This window comes from Mus caroli, unplaced genomic scaffold, assembly GCF_978045245.1.
Source record: "Mus caroli unplaced genomic scaffold, Mus_caroli_1 scaffold_9, whole genome shotgun sequence".
Lineage (NCBI taxonomy): Eukaryota > Metazoa > Chordata > Mammalia > Rodentia > Muridae > Mus > Mus caroli.
The window spans coordinates 56,032,501-56,050,668 of record NW_028227264.1 but is presented as its reverse complement, the minus strand read 5'-3'; the positions used below and the strand labels follow the sequence as shown (position 1 = coordinate 56,050,668).

The following is an 18,168-nucleotide window of genomic DNA, read 5'->3' as shown; positions in this document are numbered from 1 at the left end:
AGGTCTAGGAGTCACCCCACAAACCACATGAACACCAGTCTCAGTCAGACAGGAATGGTTTATTGGATGCACACCCTAATGCTGTCAATGACTGGAAAGCATGGAACAAAATGGCTACCTCTATGCTGGAGGCAGGGAGTAGACATCAACAGAAAGTGCTGTTTGAAATATAGATATTTTGCTCCTACAGGAAAAAAATCCATATCTGTTTGAGATTGCTTTCAGAAGCAGGTAATATCACTGACTAGTTATAGATCCATCACACATGAGTTTATTTTTTCCATTTAATCATCTTTGTGTTTATGGCCCAGATTCAACCTGGCAGTCCCTTGTTACCTTCTCTTTTCTCATCTGCCATCTGGTCTGTTATTCTCAACTCTACAGTTGCAGCCATCCTTTCCCTTTGAAGTGTGATCCCGGCAGAAAGAAGAAACAAAAGCAGCCATAACTACTCAGCTATTAAAAAATGACTTCATGAAACTCACAGGCAAATGGATGGAACTTGAAACTATCATTCTGAGTGAGGTGACTCGGTCACAAAGGAACAAATATGGTATGTGCTCACTGATAATGGATATTAGCTCAAAAGTTTGGAATACCCAAGTGTACTGACTAGTTTTAAGTCAACTTGACACAGCTGAAGTTATCACAGAGAAAGGAGCTTCAGTTGAGGAAATGCCTCCATGAGATCCAACTGTAAGGCATTTTCTCAATTAATGATCAAGGGGGAAAGGCCCCTTGTGGGTGGAACCATCTCTGGGCTGGTAGTCTTGGGTTCTATAAGAGAGCAGGTTGAGCAAGCCAGTAAAGAACGTCCCTCCATGGCCTCTGCATCAGCTCTTGCTCCCTCGCCTGCTTGCTGTGTGGGACTGAGTAACTGCTAGATCCTTGGACTTCCATTCACAGCTACTACTGAACCATTATTGGGAATTGGACTGCAGACTGTAAGTCATCAATAAATTTCTTTACTATATAGAGACTATCCATAAGTTCTGTGACTCTAGAGAATCCTAACTAATACACCAAGATTCAATTCACAGACCATATAAAGCCTAAGAAGAAGGAAGACCAAAATGTGGATGCTTCAGTGCTTTTTAGAAGGGTGAAGAAAAAACTCACAGAAGGAAATATGGAGCAGAGACTGAAAGAAAGGCCATCCAGAGGCTGCCCCACCTGGAGATCCATCCCATATACAGCTACCAAACCCAGACGTTATTGTGGATGCCAGGAAATGCTTGCTGATAGAAGCCTGATATGGCTGTCTCTGGAGAGACTCTGCCAGAGTCTGACAAATACAGAGGAGGATGGTCACAGACAAACATTGGAATGAGCTTGGGGGTCCTTGATGGAGGAGTTGGAGAAGGGAATGAAGGAGCTGAGGGGATATGCACCCCCATTGAGGTAGCAACAGGCCAGACCCCTGGAGCTCCTGGGGACTGAACCACCAACCAAAGAATACACATGTAGTGACCCATGGCACTGGCCACATATGTGGCAGAGGATGCCCTTGTTGGACATCAGTGGGAGGAGAGGCCCTTGGGCTTGAGGGTGTTGGATGCCCCAGTATAGGGGGATGCCACAGCAGGAAGACAGAGAGTGGGGGATGGGGGGTTGGGAAGGAGATCCCTCATAGAGGCAGGGAAAGAGGGGATGGAATAGGGGGTTTCTGAAGGGAAGATCTGGAAAGGGGGAAAACAGTTGAACTATAAATAAAAAAAAATCCAATCCAAAAAAAAGAAAGCAGTGGAAAAAAATGAAAAATAAATAAAAATAAAAATAAGAGTGACCATGGTTATAGGGGTCATGGTGTACCTTCAGAGTGATAGGACATTGACTAAGGCAAGTACTATTCAGTCCATTTTGTGTTGGCCATATGCTACTGGATGTGGGGAATGCTCTTTTTTTTTATATTACGTATTTTCCTCAATTACATTTCCAATGCTATCCCAAAAGTCCCCCATACCCTCCCCCCCACTCCCCTACCCACCCATTCCCACTTTTTGGCCCTGGCGTTCCCCTGTACTGGGGCATATAAAGTTTGCAAGTCCAATGGGCCTCTCTTTCCAGTGATGACCGACTAGGCCATCTTTTGATACATATGCAGCTAGAGTCAAGAGCTCCGGGGTACTGGTTAGTTCATAATGTTGTTCCAACTATAGGGTTGCAGATCCCTTTAGCTCCTTGGGTACTTTCTCTAGCTTCTCGATTGGGAGCCCTGTGATACATCCAATAGCTGACTGTGAGCATCCACTCCTGTGTTTGCTAGGCCCCGGCATAGTCTCACAAGAGACAGCTATATCAGGGTCCTTTCAGCAAACACTTGCTAGTGTATGTGATGGTGTCATCGTTTAGAGGCTAATTATGGGATGGATCCCTGGATATGGCAGTCTCTAGATAGTCCATCCCTTTGTCTCAGCTCCAAACTTTGTCTCTGTAACTCCTTCCATGGGTGATTGTTTCCAATTCTAAGAAGGGGCAAAGTGTCCACACTTTGGTCTTCCTTCTTCTTGAGTTTCATGTGTTTAGCAAATTGTATCTTATATCTCGGGTATACTAAGTTTCTGGGCTAATATCCACTTATCAGTGAGTACATATCATTTGAGCTCTTTTGTGATTGTGTTACCTCACTCAGGATGATGTCCTCCAGGTCCAACCATTTGCCTAGGAATTTCATAAATTCATTCTTTTTAATAGCTGAATAGTACTCCATTGTGTAAATGTACCACATTTTTTGTATCCATTCCTCTGTTGAGGGACATCTGGGTTCTTTCCAGCTTCTGGCTATTATAAATAAGGCTGCTATGAACATAAGTATTGTTTGTATACCCAGTGAGACTCCATTGAAGAAAACTACGTTTTCCTTTGCGAACAGTTGTCAGTTGGAGATAGCTTCTTGATTAGGGTTGGGAGCTTGTGTCTACTTTCCCTCTGAGTATTAGGACCCAGTGCAGCTTGAACCTGTGTAGTCCCAGTGCATGCTGCCACCATTCTTTGAGCTTGTCTCTGTGAGCACATCATCTGTGTTGTAGTTTTAAAATTATATTGTTATTCTAAACAAAACAGAACAAAATCTACAAGGGCAACACTAGTGTAAACTTCTAGTAATGGCGTACCCGGAACCTGAACAGGCCATCCTTCCTAACCAGGTAAGGCCTCCAGTGAAGGGTTTAGGAATCAACCCAGTTACAAAAACCTCTGATCTACAGTTTGTCATGCTTACAGGATGTGCTGAGACCAGAGCTTAACATAATCAGCATCAAAAAAGACCAGAAAGATGTCATCCAGCAACTGATGGGAGCAGATTCCAAGTCCCACAGCCAAATATTGGGCAGAGCTTGGGAAGCCCTTTGGAGGATGGGGAAGAAGGATTGGAGGAGCCAGAGAGATCAAGGACGCCATAAGAACACAGCCCGCAGAATCAACTTACTCAAAAAAGTGGGCTCACAGAGATCAGGGAGCCTGTATGGGTCTGACCTAGGTTCTCTACATATATGTTATGGCTGAGTAGCTTAGTGTTCTTCTGGGATTCCTAACAATGGGAGCAGGAGCTGTCTCTGACTCTTGTGCCTGCCTTTGGGACCCTTTTCCTCTTACTCAGTTGCCCGCCTCATCCAGCTTTGATGTGAGAATATGTGTTTCATGTAGCTTGTTATTTCGAATTTGGTTTATGTCTGATGAAGGCCTGTTCTTTTTTGAGGGGAAGTTAAAGGAGGTGGATCTAGGCAAAAGGGGAGGGGGAACAGGGAGGGAGGAAGAATAAACTATAGTCAGGATGTAATGTATGAGAGACGAATAAATAAAAAGAGAAAAGAAAGAGAAGAAAAGGCAATGCCTTGACAGAAGGAACCAGAGGAGCTTTTAAGCCCCATCTAATGGATGCCAGAGCCAGTTTCTGACTGTCAGCAGGGATGGTGTTATACATGGCTCATAAAGAGAAAAAGAGTAGGAAATACCCACCACCAACAACAAATAAATAGGAAGGTCAGTCAGATATTATGTAAGCAACAAATCCTAACTTCATCTATGCTCCAGTCCTTCCTATACTTATTAGGTCCTTATTACTGCTTTTACAATTATCTTATGCTACCTGTCAATGTTGTGTGTCTTATTATAGTATCTTTAGCATTATTTTTATGAACTATAGTGCCAGTTCTGGCAAATCTTCATTCAAGTCACAGCATTTGCTTGTAAAGGCAATCCATACTGTCTAAAATATTTTCAGAGTAGGTATCTTCAGGAACTAGTGTTCTAACTCAAAAGAACTTGCCCCTGAGGTTCAGAGACTTGTGTGTTTTTATTATTTTATTGATGATCATGAGCTACAAGAATAGGTTTTATTTTCCTTGTCGTTTTCCATCCCAAAGAAGTTAAATGCAATCAGAGATGTTCCAAATTAAAGTATTAGGATTCCTGTTAATGGGAATATTCTCTAGGGTTTGCTACAGCTAGTTGCTAGTTCTGATACTGCCTGATAATTAAGGTATACACATTTTGTGGCTAGAGAAATGAATCAGGGTTTAGAAGCACTGGCTACTCTTCCAGAGGACCTACTTTTTTTTTCCTGGTACCCACCATGGTGGTTCATAAACCACCTACCATCCCAGAGGATCTCACACCCTCTTCTGGCCTCTGAGGGTACTTCAGGTACATGGTGCATAGAATACATGGAGGCAAAATACCCAACCACATAAAACAAAATGAAAAACAATTAAATACAAGCATTGTACATATTTGTGAAGTAAAGCAATGCCTTAATAACATAATTATCACACTGGGTTTTTTTTTCGCAAATTTCAAGGTAACAAATGAAAACTATAGCTTAATAGATCATGGTGTCATCATCTTGGAATCTCTGAGGTGACAGGTCAACCTAGCAAACCAAGTACTGAAAGGTAATTTATAGATCCTAGACTAGTAATCCTCTTATGAAACATCTTACTGATATCCTGATTCTGTTCTGAAGTCAAGAAAACTTTCTTCAAATGATAACACTGATGATAATGCTTATTCTTAAAAGTGTCTTCATTCGGCCGGGCGGTGGTGGCGCACGCCTTTAATCCCAGCACTCGGGAGGCAGAGGCAGGCGGATTTCTGAGTTCGAGGCCAGCCTGGTCTACAAAGTGAGTTCCAGGACAGCCAGGGCTATACAGAGAAACCCTGTCTTGAAAAACCAAAAAAAAAAAAAAAAAAAAAAAAGTGTCTTCATTCTAAGACATTAATTCTAAATATATAATATTTTTCTTCATTATTGGAGAATTTGGGTATACATACTAATGTATTTTGATTATATTCACCTCCTCTCAACTCCTCCCAGATCTATTCCCAGCTTTGACTCTTCTTTGTTTTGTTTTGTATTGTTTTGTTGTTCTTTTTGTTTTTTGTGTGTGTATGTTTGTTTTTAATAACCCACTGAATCCAGTTTGTTCTGCCCATAAAGTCATTCACAAGAGAACTGTGCACCTGACAGAAACCATGTTCTTAAATAAAAATGAATCCCCCTCACCACCTCATTCTGGAACACTAGATGGCTTGATCTTGAGCAGGTCTTGTGCCGGCATTGACAGCTGCTGTGAATTCACGAATGAAATGGTGCTGCAATGTCCAGAAGACACTGTTTCACTCTGGTCCTCCCCAACCTCTGGATTCCTACAATCTTTCCACCTCCTGTTCCTTGATGGTGCCTGAGCATGCCTAAATTCTAAAGGACATTCAGAGCTACTCACAAGATTGTCTCTCTTGTGACCAGATAGTCCCAGGTATAAGAACAACCAGGTATACAAAGGACTAAAAGAAGAGTCTTGCAAAGAAGATAAGAGCATCATGTTGAAATATTTATGAATTACTTTTTTTTTAATAAAAAAATTGTATTTACTTAGAAGCATTCAGAATGTCAACAAAACAGCCGCAATTTTTTTTTGCAATTACAGAGTGGTATTCAGTTAACAGAATAACAATTATCTTCGTATAAGCTGCATCAGAGACAACTGAAGATGAAAAAAATAAAACCCAAAAATAAAACCAAAGGGGAAAAAAAAAACCAAACTACTGTCCCCATATATAACTAATTTGTGCTGTGCACCAACAAGAACCTGCTTTAAATTTCCATGCCAATTTACAACCCCCAGACTGTACCAGGCAAGGTTAGTAGCTATTGAAAATACCACCAGGACAGGGCTATCTAAAGACACATTCGGTAGTGTGTTAACTATACAAAAAAAGACACTGTACAGTTTAAAAACAAATCTTACACAGCCTTACATTTCAATTTTTTTCTTTAAAAGGAGTGAGTTGTGTACAGGGGGGTTAAATGCTTTATAGACAAGAAAAAAAAACTGCGCTAGAACCAACTTATTCATCATCATCATCTTCTTCCTCATCTTCGTCTTCCTCTTCTTCTTCCTCTTCCTCATCTTCTTCATCCTCCTCATCATCTTCCTCTTCCTTCTTTTTCTTGCTCTTTTCAGCCTTGACCACCCCCTTTTTTGCTGCATCAGGTTTTCCTTTAGCTTTGTAGGCAGCAATATCCTTCTCGTACTTCTCCTTCAGCTTGGCAGCTTTCTTCTCATAGGGCTGCTTGTCATCTGCTGCAGTGTTGTTCCACATCTCTCCTAGTTTCTTTGCAACATCACCAATGGATAAGCCAGGATGCTCGCCTTTGATTTGGGGGCGGTACTCAGAACAGAACAAGAAGAAGGCCGAAGGAGGCCTCTTGGGTGCATTGGGGTCCTTGAACTTCTTTTTGGTCTCCCCTTTGGGGGGGATGTAGGTTTTCATTTCTCTTTCATAACGAGCCTTGTCAGCCTTTGCCATATCTTCAAATTTCCCCTTTTCTTTAGCAGACATGGTCTTCCACCTCTCTGAGCACTTCTTGGAGAACTCTGAGAAGTTGACAGAAGCATCCGGGTGCTTCTTCTTGTGCTCCTCCCGGCAAGTTTGCACAAAGAATGCATATGAGGACATTTTGCCTCTCGGCTTCTTAGGATCTCCTTTGCCCATGTTTAGTTGATTTTCCTCCGCGAGGCACAGAGTCGCCCAGTGCCCGTCCGGCTCGCGCTTGCCCCGGCACTGTCTCTATGGAGCTCAATGTACTGCAATGGCTGTGTCATGAATTACTTTTTTATCTATCCTTCTCAACTTAGATTCTGCTATCATTACATGCATGAACATAGGAAAGCAGTGTAAGACCATAAGGGTTAAATTTTAATACTTTGTCATTTTAATAATTATATAATCAATCCATCAGGTCATGTTTTACTAGTAAAAAGTGCTAAAGCTCAAAAAGAAATACTTCAAATAATTTTATTTTTATATGATTGACCATATAATAGTAACATGGGGAAAAATCTTCTGTGGGGAGAAAAAAGACAAAATCAAATGATTTATAAAGAATGTCTAGAAATTCAAATTTTAAATTGAGTACCGGTTGCAAGAGCTAGCGTTCTTGCCAGAGGTGGTAGCTCACAACTTTAATCCCAGCACACAGGAGGCAGAAGCAGATAGATTTCTGTGAGTTCAAGGCTACTCTAGTCTACAGAGTGAGTTCCAGGATATCCAGGGCTACACAGAGAAACCCTATCTTGAAACAACTACAACACCAAAAAGACTTAGTGTTTTGACAAGTGAATATCCTTCTGACATTATAAAGTCCCTGAAGAGAGAGATAAATGCATTAATTATAATTGAATTTCCGGGAGTTGAGGAGATGGCTCAGTAGTTAATAGTGCTTGTTGCTATTACAAAGGACCTGCATCTGTATCAGGCATCTTACAAATAATTTTAACTCTAGCTCCAGAAAATTTGACACCTCTGGCCTCTGCAGGAACACATACACATACCACCACCACCACCAACACCCACCACCACCACAACAATGATGACAATAATATAATAATAATAAATATAAAATGAATTTTAAAATATTATATTTTATGAGCTAAATATGTGGCTTATGAAGTTCTTGTCTTGCAAATGTAAGGCTGTGAGTTCAACATCCAGAGTCCATGTGAAATATCTGAGTGCAGCAATATACACTTATAATTTCAGGGCTGGGAAAGGCAAAGTGCCTGAGTCACCTACTCAGTCCATAATGTATAGTTCAGATATAACGGTTTTACTAGGACTCAGTGGCATTCATCCATTTTGGTGATTGCTTTCACACTGAGGCAGTGCTGAGTAGCTGAGACAGAGGCCACAAGTTCTTGATCTGAAATAATTCCCTTTACACACACACACACACACACACACACACACACACACACACAGAGAGAGAGAGAGAGAGAGAGAGAGAGAGAGAGAGAGAGAGAGAGAGAGAGAGAGTATGCCTTTTTAAAGTACAACAATAATATTTGTCCTGCCTACAAGAAACACAAAGATAAAGATGGAACAGAGTTTGAAGGAATGGCCAACCAATAGTTGACCCAATTCTAGACCCATCCCATGAGAGAGAGCCAACCCCTGACACAATTAGTGATACTCTGCTATGCTTGTAGACAAGATCCTAGCATACCTGTCTCCCAGGAGGCTTCATCCAGCAGCTGATGGAAACAGACGCAGAGACCCACAACTAAACATCAGGCAGAGCTCAGAGAGGCTTATAGAAGAGTTTGGGTAGGATTGGGGAAGCTGGAGGGGTCAAGGTCACCACAAGAAGAACTACAGAATCAATTAACCTGGCCTCATAGGGGTTCATAGAGGCTAAACTACCAACCAAAGAGCATGCAGGGTCTGAACCTAGGCCCCCTACACATTTGTAGCAGATATACAGCTTGGTCTTGTGGGACGCCCAGTAATTGGAATAGGAGCTGTCTCTGAGTCTGTGTAGCCCTGGCTATCCTGGAACTCACTCTGTAGCCCAGGCTGGCCTCGAACTCAGAAATCTGCCTGCCTCTGCCTCCCAAGTGCTGGGATTAAAGGCATGTGCCACCACTGCCCGGCCAACCCCAGCTTGTTAATGGCACCTCTTTTAGCTGTCCTGGTAAGACTGTGAAGGACAGACCAAACAAGGACCTCCTCCTCCAGTTCTCCACTGCTCCTGGTTTTTCTTCTCCCTTGGCTGATTGCATTCTCAATGGGGACTTGCTTTAACATTGCCTTATACATGCACTTTCTTGATTCTAATTTTTTTTTTTTGGCATTTTCTCAGTTTTGGCTAGCCCATTCAGCTCCCACTAGCTACAAACTTGAGCTGAAGAGGAAATGATCTATCTACAAGCTGGGTCACAAGGTGGCTGCACAAGCCTCTGGTGTCTTGGCTAGTGGCGGCTTTCAGGATGAGAAAATATGGATACCGTGGAAACAGAAAGCAAGCCAGGCCTGAGTGCTCAGCAAAGTCATCAGGATGGGAATGTGGGACTTAGCAGCTCATTCACTTAGTAAGTCCTCATAAAGACAAGAAGAACATGCAGTCCAAGAAGACTGTCTTAACAAGCTGCACCACGACTTGGAAAATGAAGTTAAGAACTCCAACCAGTGACTGGGTTTGCAGATTCATTAAAGGTGTGTACACAGAAAACTGAACCTGGGTCCTGATTCCAATTAGAATGATCTATATTATAGTAAACACCAAGTCCCTCCCTAGAGAGGCTGGTCTAAAGATAGAAAATGAACATAATTGGAATCACTTGAATGATGAGGGGAACAAGAGGAGATGAAGGTTCACTTTGGCCTCCCAGCAAGCCAGACACAGGTTTGTGCCCCAGAAAAAAAAAGTGATTTTTAAATACCATACCAAGAGATGTTATACAGGAAACTCATGTTATTATAGTCTTTTACCTAATATTGATTTTAGCCATGCGCCAAAAATGATAGAAATTCATGAATAAACAATTTGATAAAAATCCTACTTCAAACGCAGTGCTTCAAATGGGATCTTTCACTTATTTAAATGAACTGCACAGGCAGTCATTCAAATGCAACACCTGCTACTCTATTTTCTCTTAAACCAGCTTCCCAAGAGTATCTATTTAAAGATGCTTTGTTCTTCAGTTTGCCATTGTATTTGAAAGTGTAAAAAAAAAATAAAAAAAAAAAGCCTTGCTTTATTCTCAAGTACTTAGCCTCAGCTCTCTCTTAGATGACCTTGACCTCCTACAAATCTAAATAAGAAAACATCTCTAATGAAAATGAACTCTTTTTTTCCTACCAATTAGATATTTTAAAACTTAAGTTAGCCTTTTAAATCTGTATTCTTTGCAATTGGCAAATGTCAACATTTATTAAACGTGAAGAAGTCAGCAATTGAAAGCTAAAAGACTACATATTAATGTGTGGCTATCAGAATATGCATCTATACCTGAGCCAAACTGTTCAAACCCAGGATTTTATCATGGAGTTATAGGAATGGAAAACTATTTGGTAATTGGTTGGATTCTGGATTGGATTTTTGATGACTCGATTATCTTCCACTTAAGTATTTTAAGTTATTTTCCAATTAGGAAAATTGTTAAGTTAAATAGTATCCTACTATGAGTTGTGAGTTTGAAGCAACATGACTGTTAAGTTATGGGTACAATCATACTGCAAAAAAGGGGGCTGTGTGCCCAAGCTGTGCTATTCACTCTTGCAAAGACTTCAGTCTCTGAATCATAGAAGGAATTTGATACAACGTCCAAAGAAAACTACTTCTAAGGCAGTATTTCATATCTTAATATCCATGGGGAAAGTCAGTCAAAGCCTTAACTCTCTCTCTGTCTCTCTCTGTCTCTCTCTGTCTCTCTCTGTCTCTCTCTGTCTCTCTCTCTCTCTGTTTCTCTCTTTCCTCCATGCAATAGGCTAAGCACTCAAATATTTGCTACACTTATAAATGTGATTTGTGTTGTAGATAACCCTGGAACTACTTATATTATTATAAGAGGGGCTTTGAACAAGGAGTGAATCAGCACTCAGATGATTTCCTGTAAATCTGCTCCCCATTTCAATTTGTAAAATAAAGAAGAGCTAATGACTGCCCAGATAAAGGGAAGGTGGAGTAGAAGGTGGGAGGTCAGGGAGAAGAAGGAGAAAATGTAAGGGAGAGGATGTAGAGGAGGAGGAAGAAGAAGCACATGGACTGGAGAAACCTCAAGTTCTACGGGGTCTCATAGATGTGGAAGATGGTAGTGTAGCGTTAGGTCTGCCAGTCTAGATGCTCAGCATGTATTCATAATAACTGAGTTGTGTTTTCATTGCCCGGACATATTTGGGTTGGAGATTTACCACAAGAATTTTGTTCAATCTGATACATTTTACTAAAGGTGTGTTTTTTTCTAAGCACCTTTTTAAAATATTTTTCTTGTTCTAGTTTTTTTATTTTGAGACACCATCTCCCTCCATTACCAGATTGACCTCAAACTCTTGGGTTCAATCGATCCTTTCCTTTCAACTTTCTGATTACCTGTGATAACAGGTACTTGCTTATGCCCAGCTAAAATATCTTTGTGCCTTGGGAACTATGTTCCTTGGAAACGATCAGTGAGCCTTCCTTGAGGTCTAATGTGGTGGTGAACAAACCTGGTTGCTTGAGACAGGGTTTCACTGTATAACTGTGGCTAACCTGGAACTCACAGATAACTGCCTACCTCTGCCTTGAGTAACTACAAAGGCACTATTACGGTCTCCTGAGTTCTGTGTTTAAAGACTGTACCTCCCAAAAATGTGAATGTGCCAAAATGTGTCCAGGATCACTTTGACAAAATTGTGGAGTGACAGGGCAAAGGTTGATCCATCTTGTCTCAGCTGGAGCCATCTTTGCTTTAACTTGGAACTAACCCCCCTGTCTCTCTACCCACACTGGGAAGAGTCCCATGAGAAAGTTCCCAACCCTGTCCTAGAAACATGAAGTCAAGATAACCCAGCTGAATGCTGCTTTTTGCTTCTGTTAAATTGCTTGCTTGTTCTACTTCCCCTGAAACTGCCCTTAAAAGTTCCCTACAGAAAGCTGTCCCGGCTACTCTATAACGATTGTTTCTCTCTAGGCAGTTGCTGGCCAGCTAATTCAGACTTCAGCCCTGCTAAGTCTCATATTATTGACCCTACAATAATAGTATGAGAATTTTATCCCAAGCATACTGGGCAAGTAAGTTCTACACCAAACCAGAGAGGTGGTTTAACAATTTCAGGGAGGAACTTTGTCTACTACCAATGATTTCTCTGGTTTATTCAATCATTTAGACGGTCAGGGAACAGGTGTCCCCCTTTACGGTAGGTCTTCCCACTTCAAGTGGCCAAGATATCTCTTCAAGAAATGAAGATTTTTTTTTCTCACAGGCATGCACAGGGATTAACCAAATCTAAAGATGTAACTGGGCCTGGAAGTTTATCTCATAGGTAATTCTAGATTTTATCCACACATCTTAATCTTCACAGATAAATACCTTACATTTTCTCTGAACTTGGAGCATGTGTGCATGTGGGGGCATCAGGAAACAGAAAACAGGCTGCAGTTGCTCTGCTAGCTTGCTCTCAATCTTCCTATCTCCTTCAAAAGCGGACCACAGCCATTGGGTGGGACCACCGACATTCAGTGTGAATTTTACTCCGCTCAGTTAATCCCACCTTAAAATGCTCTCAGAGATCTGCCTTTTGTGTGTTTCTAGATGTTGCTAATGTGGTGGTGTTCTTCTTTACTCCCAGCACTCGGAAGGCAGAGGGGGTCAGATCTCTGTGAGTTCAAGGCCAGCCGGGTCTACAGTGTGAGTTCCAGAACAGTCAGGGCTACACAGAGAAACCCTGTCTCAAAAAAACAAAGAATAGTAGTAACTCAACAATGACAGTAACAACACCATCAAAACAATAATAAATGTAGTTGAAAGCTAGAAAGTGCAGTGCAATTGTGTTACGTCATTGTTCAAGCTATCAGAAATAACTATCTCTGAGCATTCAGGTGTTTCTAAAAAATAAAATTTTTTTAAAAAAGCTAAAATTAGACTCAAAATGCATTCCATGGTTGGTATCAACCTTCAAGGGATCTGAAACTACAGCTGGCATGGTTTCAGCATCCATGTATAGCCGCTGAGGACTGGGCACAGGTGCTGTTTAGGCCACTACAAACAAAGTAATGCCTCGATGAATCTCAAGCCTTTCCAGGTAGTCAAGGCCCTTACACTCCACAACAGAGTGGATTTTATAGTTAAGTGAATGATCTGTTTTCACACATATAATGAAGTTAATCAATTGTAAGGATTAATAAACAAGGATCAGAAAGAGGAGAGAGAAAGGAACAATCACTTCACTTAAAGGATAATGCAGATTATTATCCATATTCTTTAACCTATGCTTCCCAGGATCAAAACACTTGATACACTGTAGTGACACTACCAAAAAGAAATTCTATTTTTTTTACTGCAAAATCATAAAAAAAAACTATGTTTGATATGTACCATGAGACAACATATTAAAAAAACCAGTAACTAATTATTCTGTGGAAATCAACCATATCCAGATATCTATACTCTTATTGCCTGTCTAAAGCAGTCATCAGTATATTAAAAGCAATCACAGATAGTATACATTTCTGTATAAATTCCTATTGCATACCATAAAACTTGCACATCAGCGATGTAGAAGAAAAACAAATATTTCTTGTACTAACTGTGTGAACTGGCAATCTTTTAAGGGCATAGTTAATTTTTATTAGCACCTATTAAGCCCCTGCTGTATATTGTATAAAACACAGTATAACTTAGTCTATTCCAAGTAGGAATTGATTATTTTCACTGTCTCGTCTCATTGAATAGCCAAATACTTAGTACTAAATAGATTGTAGAGGAAAGCATTCTCACAGGGCCAATCCAAGTGTCATCTCAGCAAACTCATGATAACTCAGAGTCACTTGTGGGCATGGGATTGGAAGGATTGGTTGTATGTAGCCATGTGTCTTAGGACTTAGGCTGAGTTCCATTCTTTAAGTTGTAGTTTTCCATCTTACTCTCGCATGTTCACCTCATCACTTAAAATAGTTAAAATTGAAAGCAGGGTACAAATTACTTCCTTGGACTATCTTTGAAAATCTTGTAATGGTAAACCATACTTTTATAAAAATTCTGAAATTTATTTAAAAAATTTATTTATCTAAATGAGCTTTTCACGGAGGACATTCTGGGACATTTAAAAACATCAGACATTAATATCTTCTGTACTCAGTGTTTTCCTCAAACCAAAACAGAAAGGAGATTTTTTCTTAGAGGCAACTCTTCTCTATTTCTTTGCAATATGTTCCTGAATCAAAAGAACCAAAATATTGTCAAGGAGCTTATCCATTATCTGTTGTTATCCACTATCCATTATCCATTATCCGTTATCCACTATCCATTATCCATTATTGCTTCCAACGGGATGGCAAAAGTCTCGTGGCTTAGATCATTCTCTTGTTTCTCCACACTGCGGCGTGTATTAGAGAATAGTTAACATTCTTGCCCCATATTTTGTTATTATAATAACAAAAATAGACCCATGTGTTTCCAACTGCCCATTGCAATCAGACACCATCTGGTGCCACTGGCTGGCTCTGTCCCAGTTTCCACAAAGGAAACAAAAGCCCAGAGAGGTTGAATGGCTTTAGTGAATCACAAAGCCAATAGAATTCAAACCACCAGGCAGGCATTCTTTATTCAGTTCCCTAAAGATGCATGTTTGCTTGCTTAATTCTGTAAACCTCAATTTTCAGCAAGTTTTACATTTAGACTAAACATGAATCAATAAGACTTTCAAACAAAGAAATAAGTACAAACCAGTGCAGATATTGTGTAGGAAAGATATAGAGGTGAATAAATTTCATTCTCTATGAATATACACATATGTCCCCAAATAAACAACATGTAGGAAATAATCAAAGGAATAACTCTTTCTATTGAAATGTGTATAAAATCTGGCAAAACTATTCTTAAGCGAACTCATATTTAAAATTACTTGATAGGGAAAATAAACAGAAATGACAAACACTTTTAAAAAATAAAACAAAATGTTAGAAGAACAAAAAATAAAACCAAGTCTGTAAATTGTGAAGAAATTGAGGAAAAAAAAACTCTTTCAAAATTTATCATCTCTTATATGATGATCTCCCTTATGATGGTTTAGGAATTAATAAGAAAAATATAGATTTATGCAAATGTCGCTGAGGCTCCCTTTTGTCCCACATCTCCCTTTTGCCCTGACGATCTGATGGTGAACGCTGAGGAGTCCAGAGTCACTGTGGATCCTAAATGCTCAGTCTGCACAGTGAGCTCAGGATGCCCCTGAACCTGCAACCTGCTTATTTCACTCTGTTTACATTTGTTTGTTTGGTTGGTTGGTTGATTTTTTTTTCTCTCAAACACTGCCCACAAACAATTGGTAATTATCCAGTGCTTACTAAGTTTAAATCCAAGTGTCTGCTTCTTAGCACCAACAAGTGAAGCTATTGATCTGGACATCAAGTCTCAGCTGACTTGGTCACATAGATCGCTCCTGCACTGTGGCTCTCTGCTGCCCCCTCTTGGTTGTAGACAGGATTCCTTCAGACACTGGGACATGCTTTTAAGGCAGTCTAAGCTTTTAGAAATGTAATTACCAAGAATTTTGGGGACCATCTAGAGACTGCCGTATCCAGGGATCCATCCCATAATCAGCTTCTAAACGTGGACACAATTGCATACACTAGCAAGATTTTGCTGAAAGGACCCAAAGATAGTTGTCTCTTGTGAGACTATGCAGGGGCCTAGCAAACACAGGAGTGGATGCTCACAGTCAGCTATTGGATGTATCACAGGGCTCCCAATCGAGAAGCTAGAGAAAGGACCCAAGGAGCTAAAAGGATCTGCAACCCTATAGTTGGAACGACATTATGAACTAACCAGTACCCCGGAGCTCTTGTCTCTAGCTGCATATGTATCGAAAGATGGCCTATTCGGCCATCACTGGAAAGAGAGGCCCATTGGACTTGCAAACTTTATATGCCCCAATATAGGGGAATGCCAGGGCCAAAAGAATGGGAATGGGTGGGTAGGGAAGTGGGGGGCGCTATGGGGGACTTTTGGGATAGCATTGGAAATGTAATTGAGGAAAATATGTAATAAAAATATTAAAAATTAAAAAAAAAAGATTAATGAGATTGGTGTAGCCAGTGGCTTTGTCACCATAACTTACAAATCTTTCTAATTTCTATGTCATTAGACTAATTCATACACAAATCATAGATTCCCTGGATATCCCTCTAACAAATACTGTTATGACTACACTGGCAGTCTAATGTCATTTTAAAACCATATTGCTAGGTGGACTTCTGGGAGATTTTCACCCCATGGGAAAAAAAAAAGAATTTTGGTACTCCTAAACGTCACAGAAAGATAAATAAAACGGACTCATTGTAAAAGCAGCGTATATATGTTTTATTGCGCCGTTTCAGAAATCAACTCCAATTCAGTTCAGTATTTTCTAGATTAACCTTGGTTTTTTAAATAAAAATGGTTGACTTACCTAACTCTCCCAATTGTTCAATGATTCACGGCAGGTTTTATTATTGTTCTTGTTCATAAACAGTTCTAAAATACTATAAAACTGAATGTATACATTTTCAGAGGGCATCTACCAGGACACCGTGTTATGCTTCCTGGATCCATCATCAAGAAAGGACTGAATTGTACCCAGTGAGCCAGGCGCTGTCTAGGCGTAGCATGAACCTTCTAGATACCTACATTTGTGATGAGTAAATACCTGTGTGTGAAGGAACGCTTTGCTGAGCAGACACGAATGAAAGGATGTTCTGCTAAAGCAAGCACGTGAAAGGACACGTGATGAAGAAAGACTCTTTGCTAATGGCACCCACATACTGGGCTGCCTTACATGCTTGTTGCACTTCATTTGTTGTGACTCCATAGAGAGAAATGCACCCAAAAAAACTTCTTGAAAACTTCTGAGATTGCTTGCTACTTCCTCGGACTTGGGCCAATAAGCAGAGTGATGTCAGCTGATACGGACTCACGTGGAGTTTTGCTAACACAGACTCAGTTGTGGAGGCAAGACTTGTGCTAAGGCAATACCCGTGGAGGACATGTGATTTTTGGAAGGAGTATAAGTAGGACTCAACGGACTGTGAGAAGGGCTTGCAGGCAGAGCTAGCTCTGCAAGCTTCCTGGTCTCACCTCTTTGCTGAGAGAGGCATGGCAGAGAACATCTCCTGATGTCTCTGCTAGTCATAGTTCCTCCTGCTGACTCGTGTCCATTTGGCTGAGGCCTGCCTGTTCCTGTTCTTCCCTGCCAAGGCTGCTGCTTTCCTGATACTACTGAACTAGACAGCTGGGATATCTGTGAAGTGCCTGCGAGTGGATCGAGCTGCCACTGCTGACCTGTGAACTGAACTGCTGAGTTCCTGACAACACAGTTGGAACTGGCTCCAAAGATCCATCCCTAAACAGGTCCACTTCCCCCATATCATAATAACATTTCTTTCCCACTGGTGGGTGGTGGGCTAGATGGGAAATTGAAGCGTTTAAGAACCATCATTAGAAATAGGCTTTGAAAATTTTAAATTTACCGTATACAAGTGATCCAAATGCCATAGACTATAAACCAGGGTTCTCAACCCATTAATATATTCCTTACGTTGTGGTGACCCTTGACCACAAAATTATTTTCACTGCTACTTCATAACGTACTTTTGCTGCTGTTATGAATCGCAATGTAAATACCCGTGCTTTTAATTTTTAAGGGGTGTTAGGTGATCCCTTTGAAGGGTCACCAATGGTCATGACTCACAAGTGGAGAATTACTCAGCTAAGCCCAGGCTACTTTTGTGTTTATAGCTGATTCCTGATACAACAGCAGCTGTGATGTCCAATCCTCCAGCACTGGTCAGCGGCTACCGGTTTCCATCTCCATGCTTCCGCTCACAAACCCAAACATCTTCTGAGCCTGCTGTCTTCTCGTGGAGACCCGGAAACACACTAACAGCTCTCTCCTGTGGTTTGCTATGTGCTTCCCATACATACTAATTTCCAGATTCCGGTTCCATCCTCTCTCCTTTCTGCCCCTTATTTATTAATCCTTTCAATTGAGTGACTGCATCGTATATCTGGACAGACAACTCACTTAACAACAAAATCGACTTTGTCGCAGAGTGTGAGGGCCTTGACTCCCGGAAAGGCTAGGGATGCGGTGAGGCATTGCTTTATTTGCCATGGTCTAAGCAGCACCCGTGTCACTGAGCTCAGCGTGGCG

At 40.8% G+C, this 18,168-nt stretch overlaps 1 pseudogene; it reads right to left on the bottom strand.

Annotated features, from left to right (window-relative positions):
• Nucleotides 1-6,254: 6,254 nt before the first annotated feature.
• On the bottom strand, nt 6,255-7,073 carry LOC147002646 (high mobility group protein B1 pseudogene; annotated as a pseudogene).
• Between the last annotated feature and the right edge of the window lie 11,095 nt (nt 7,074-18,168).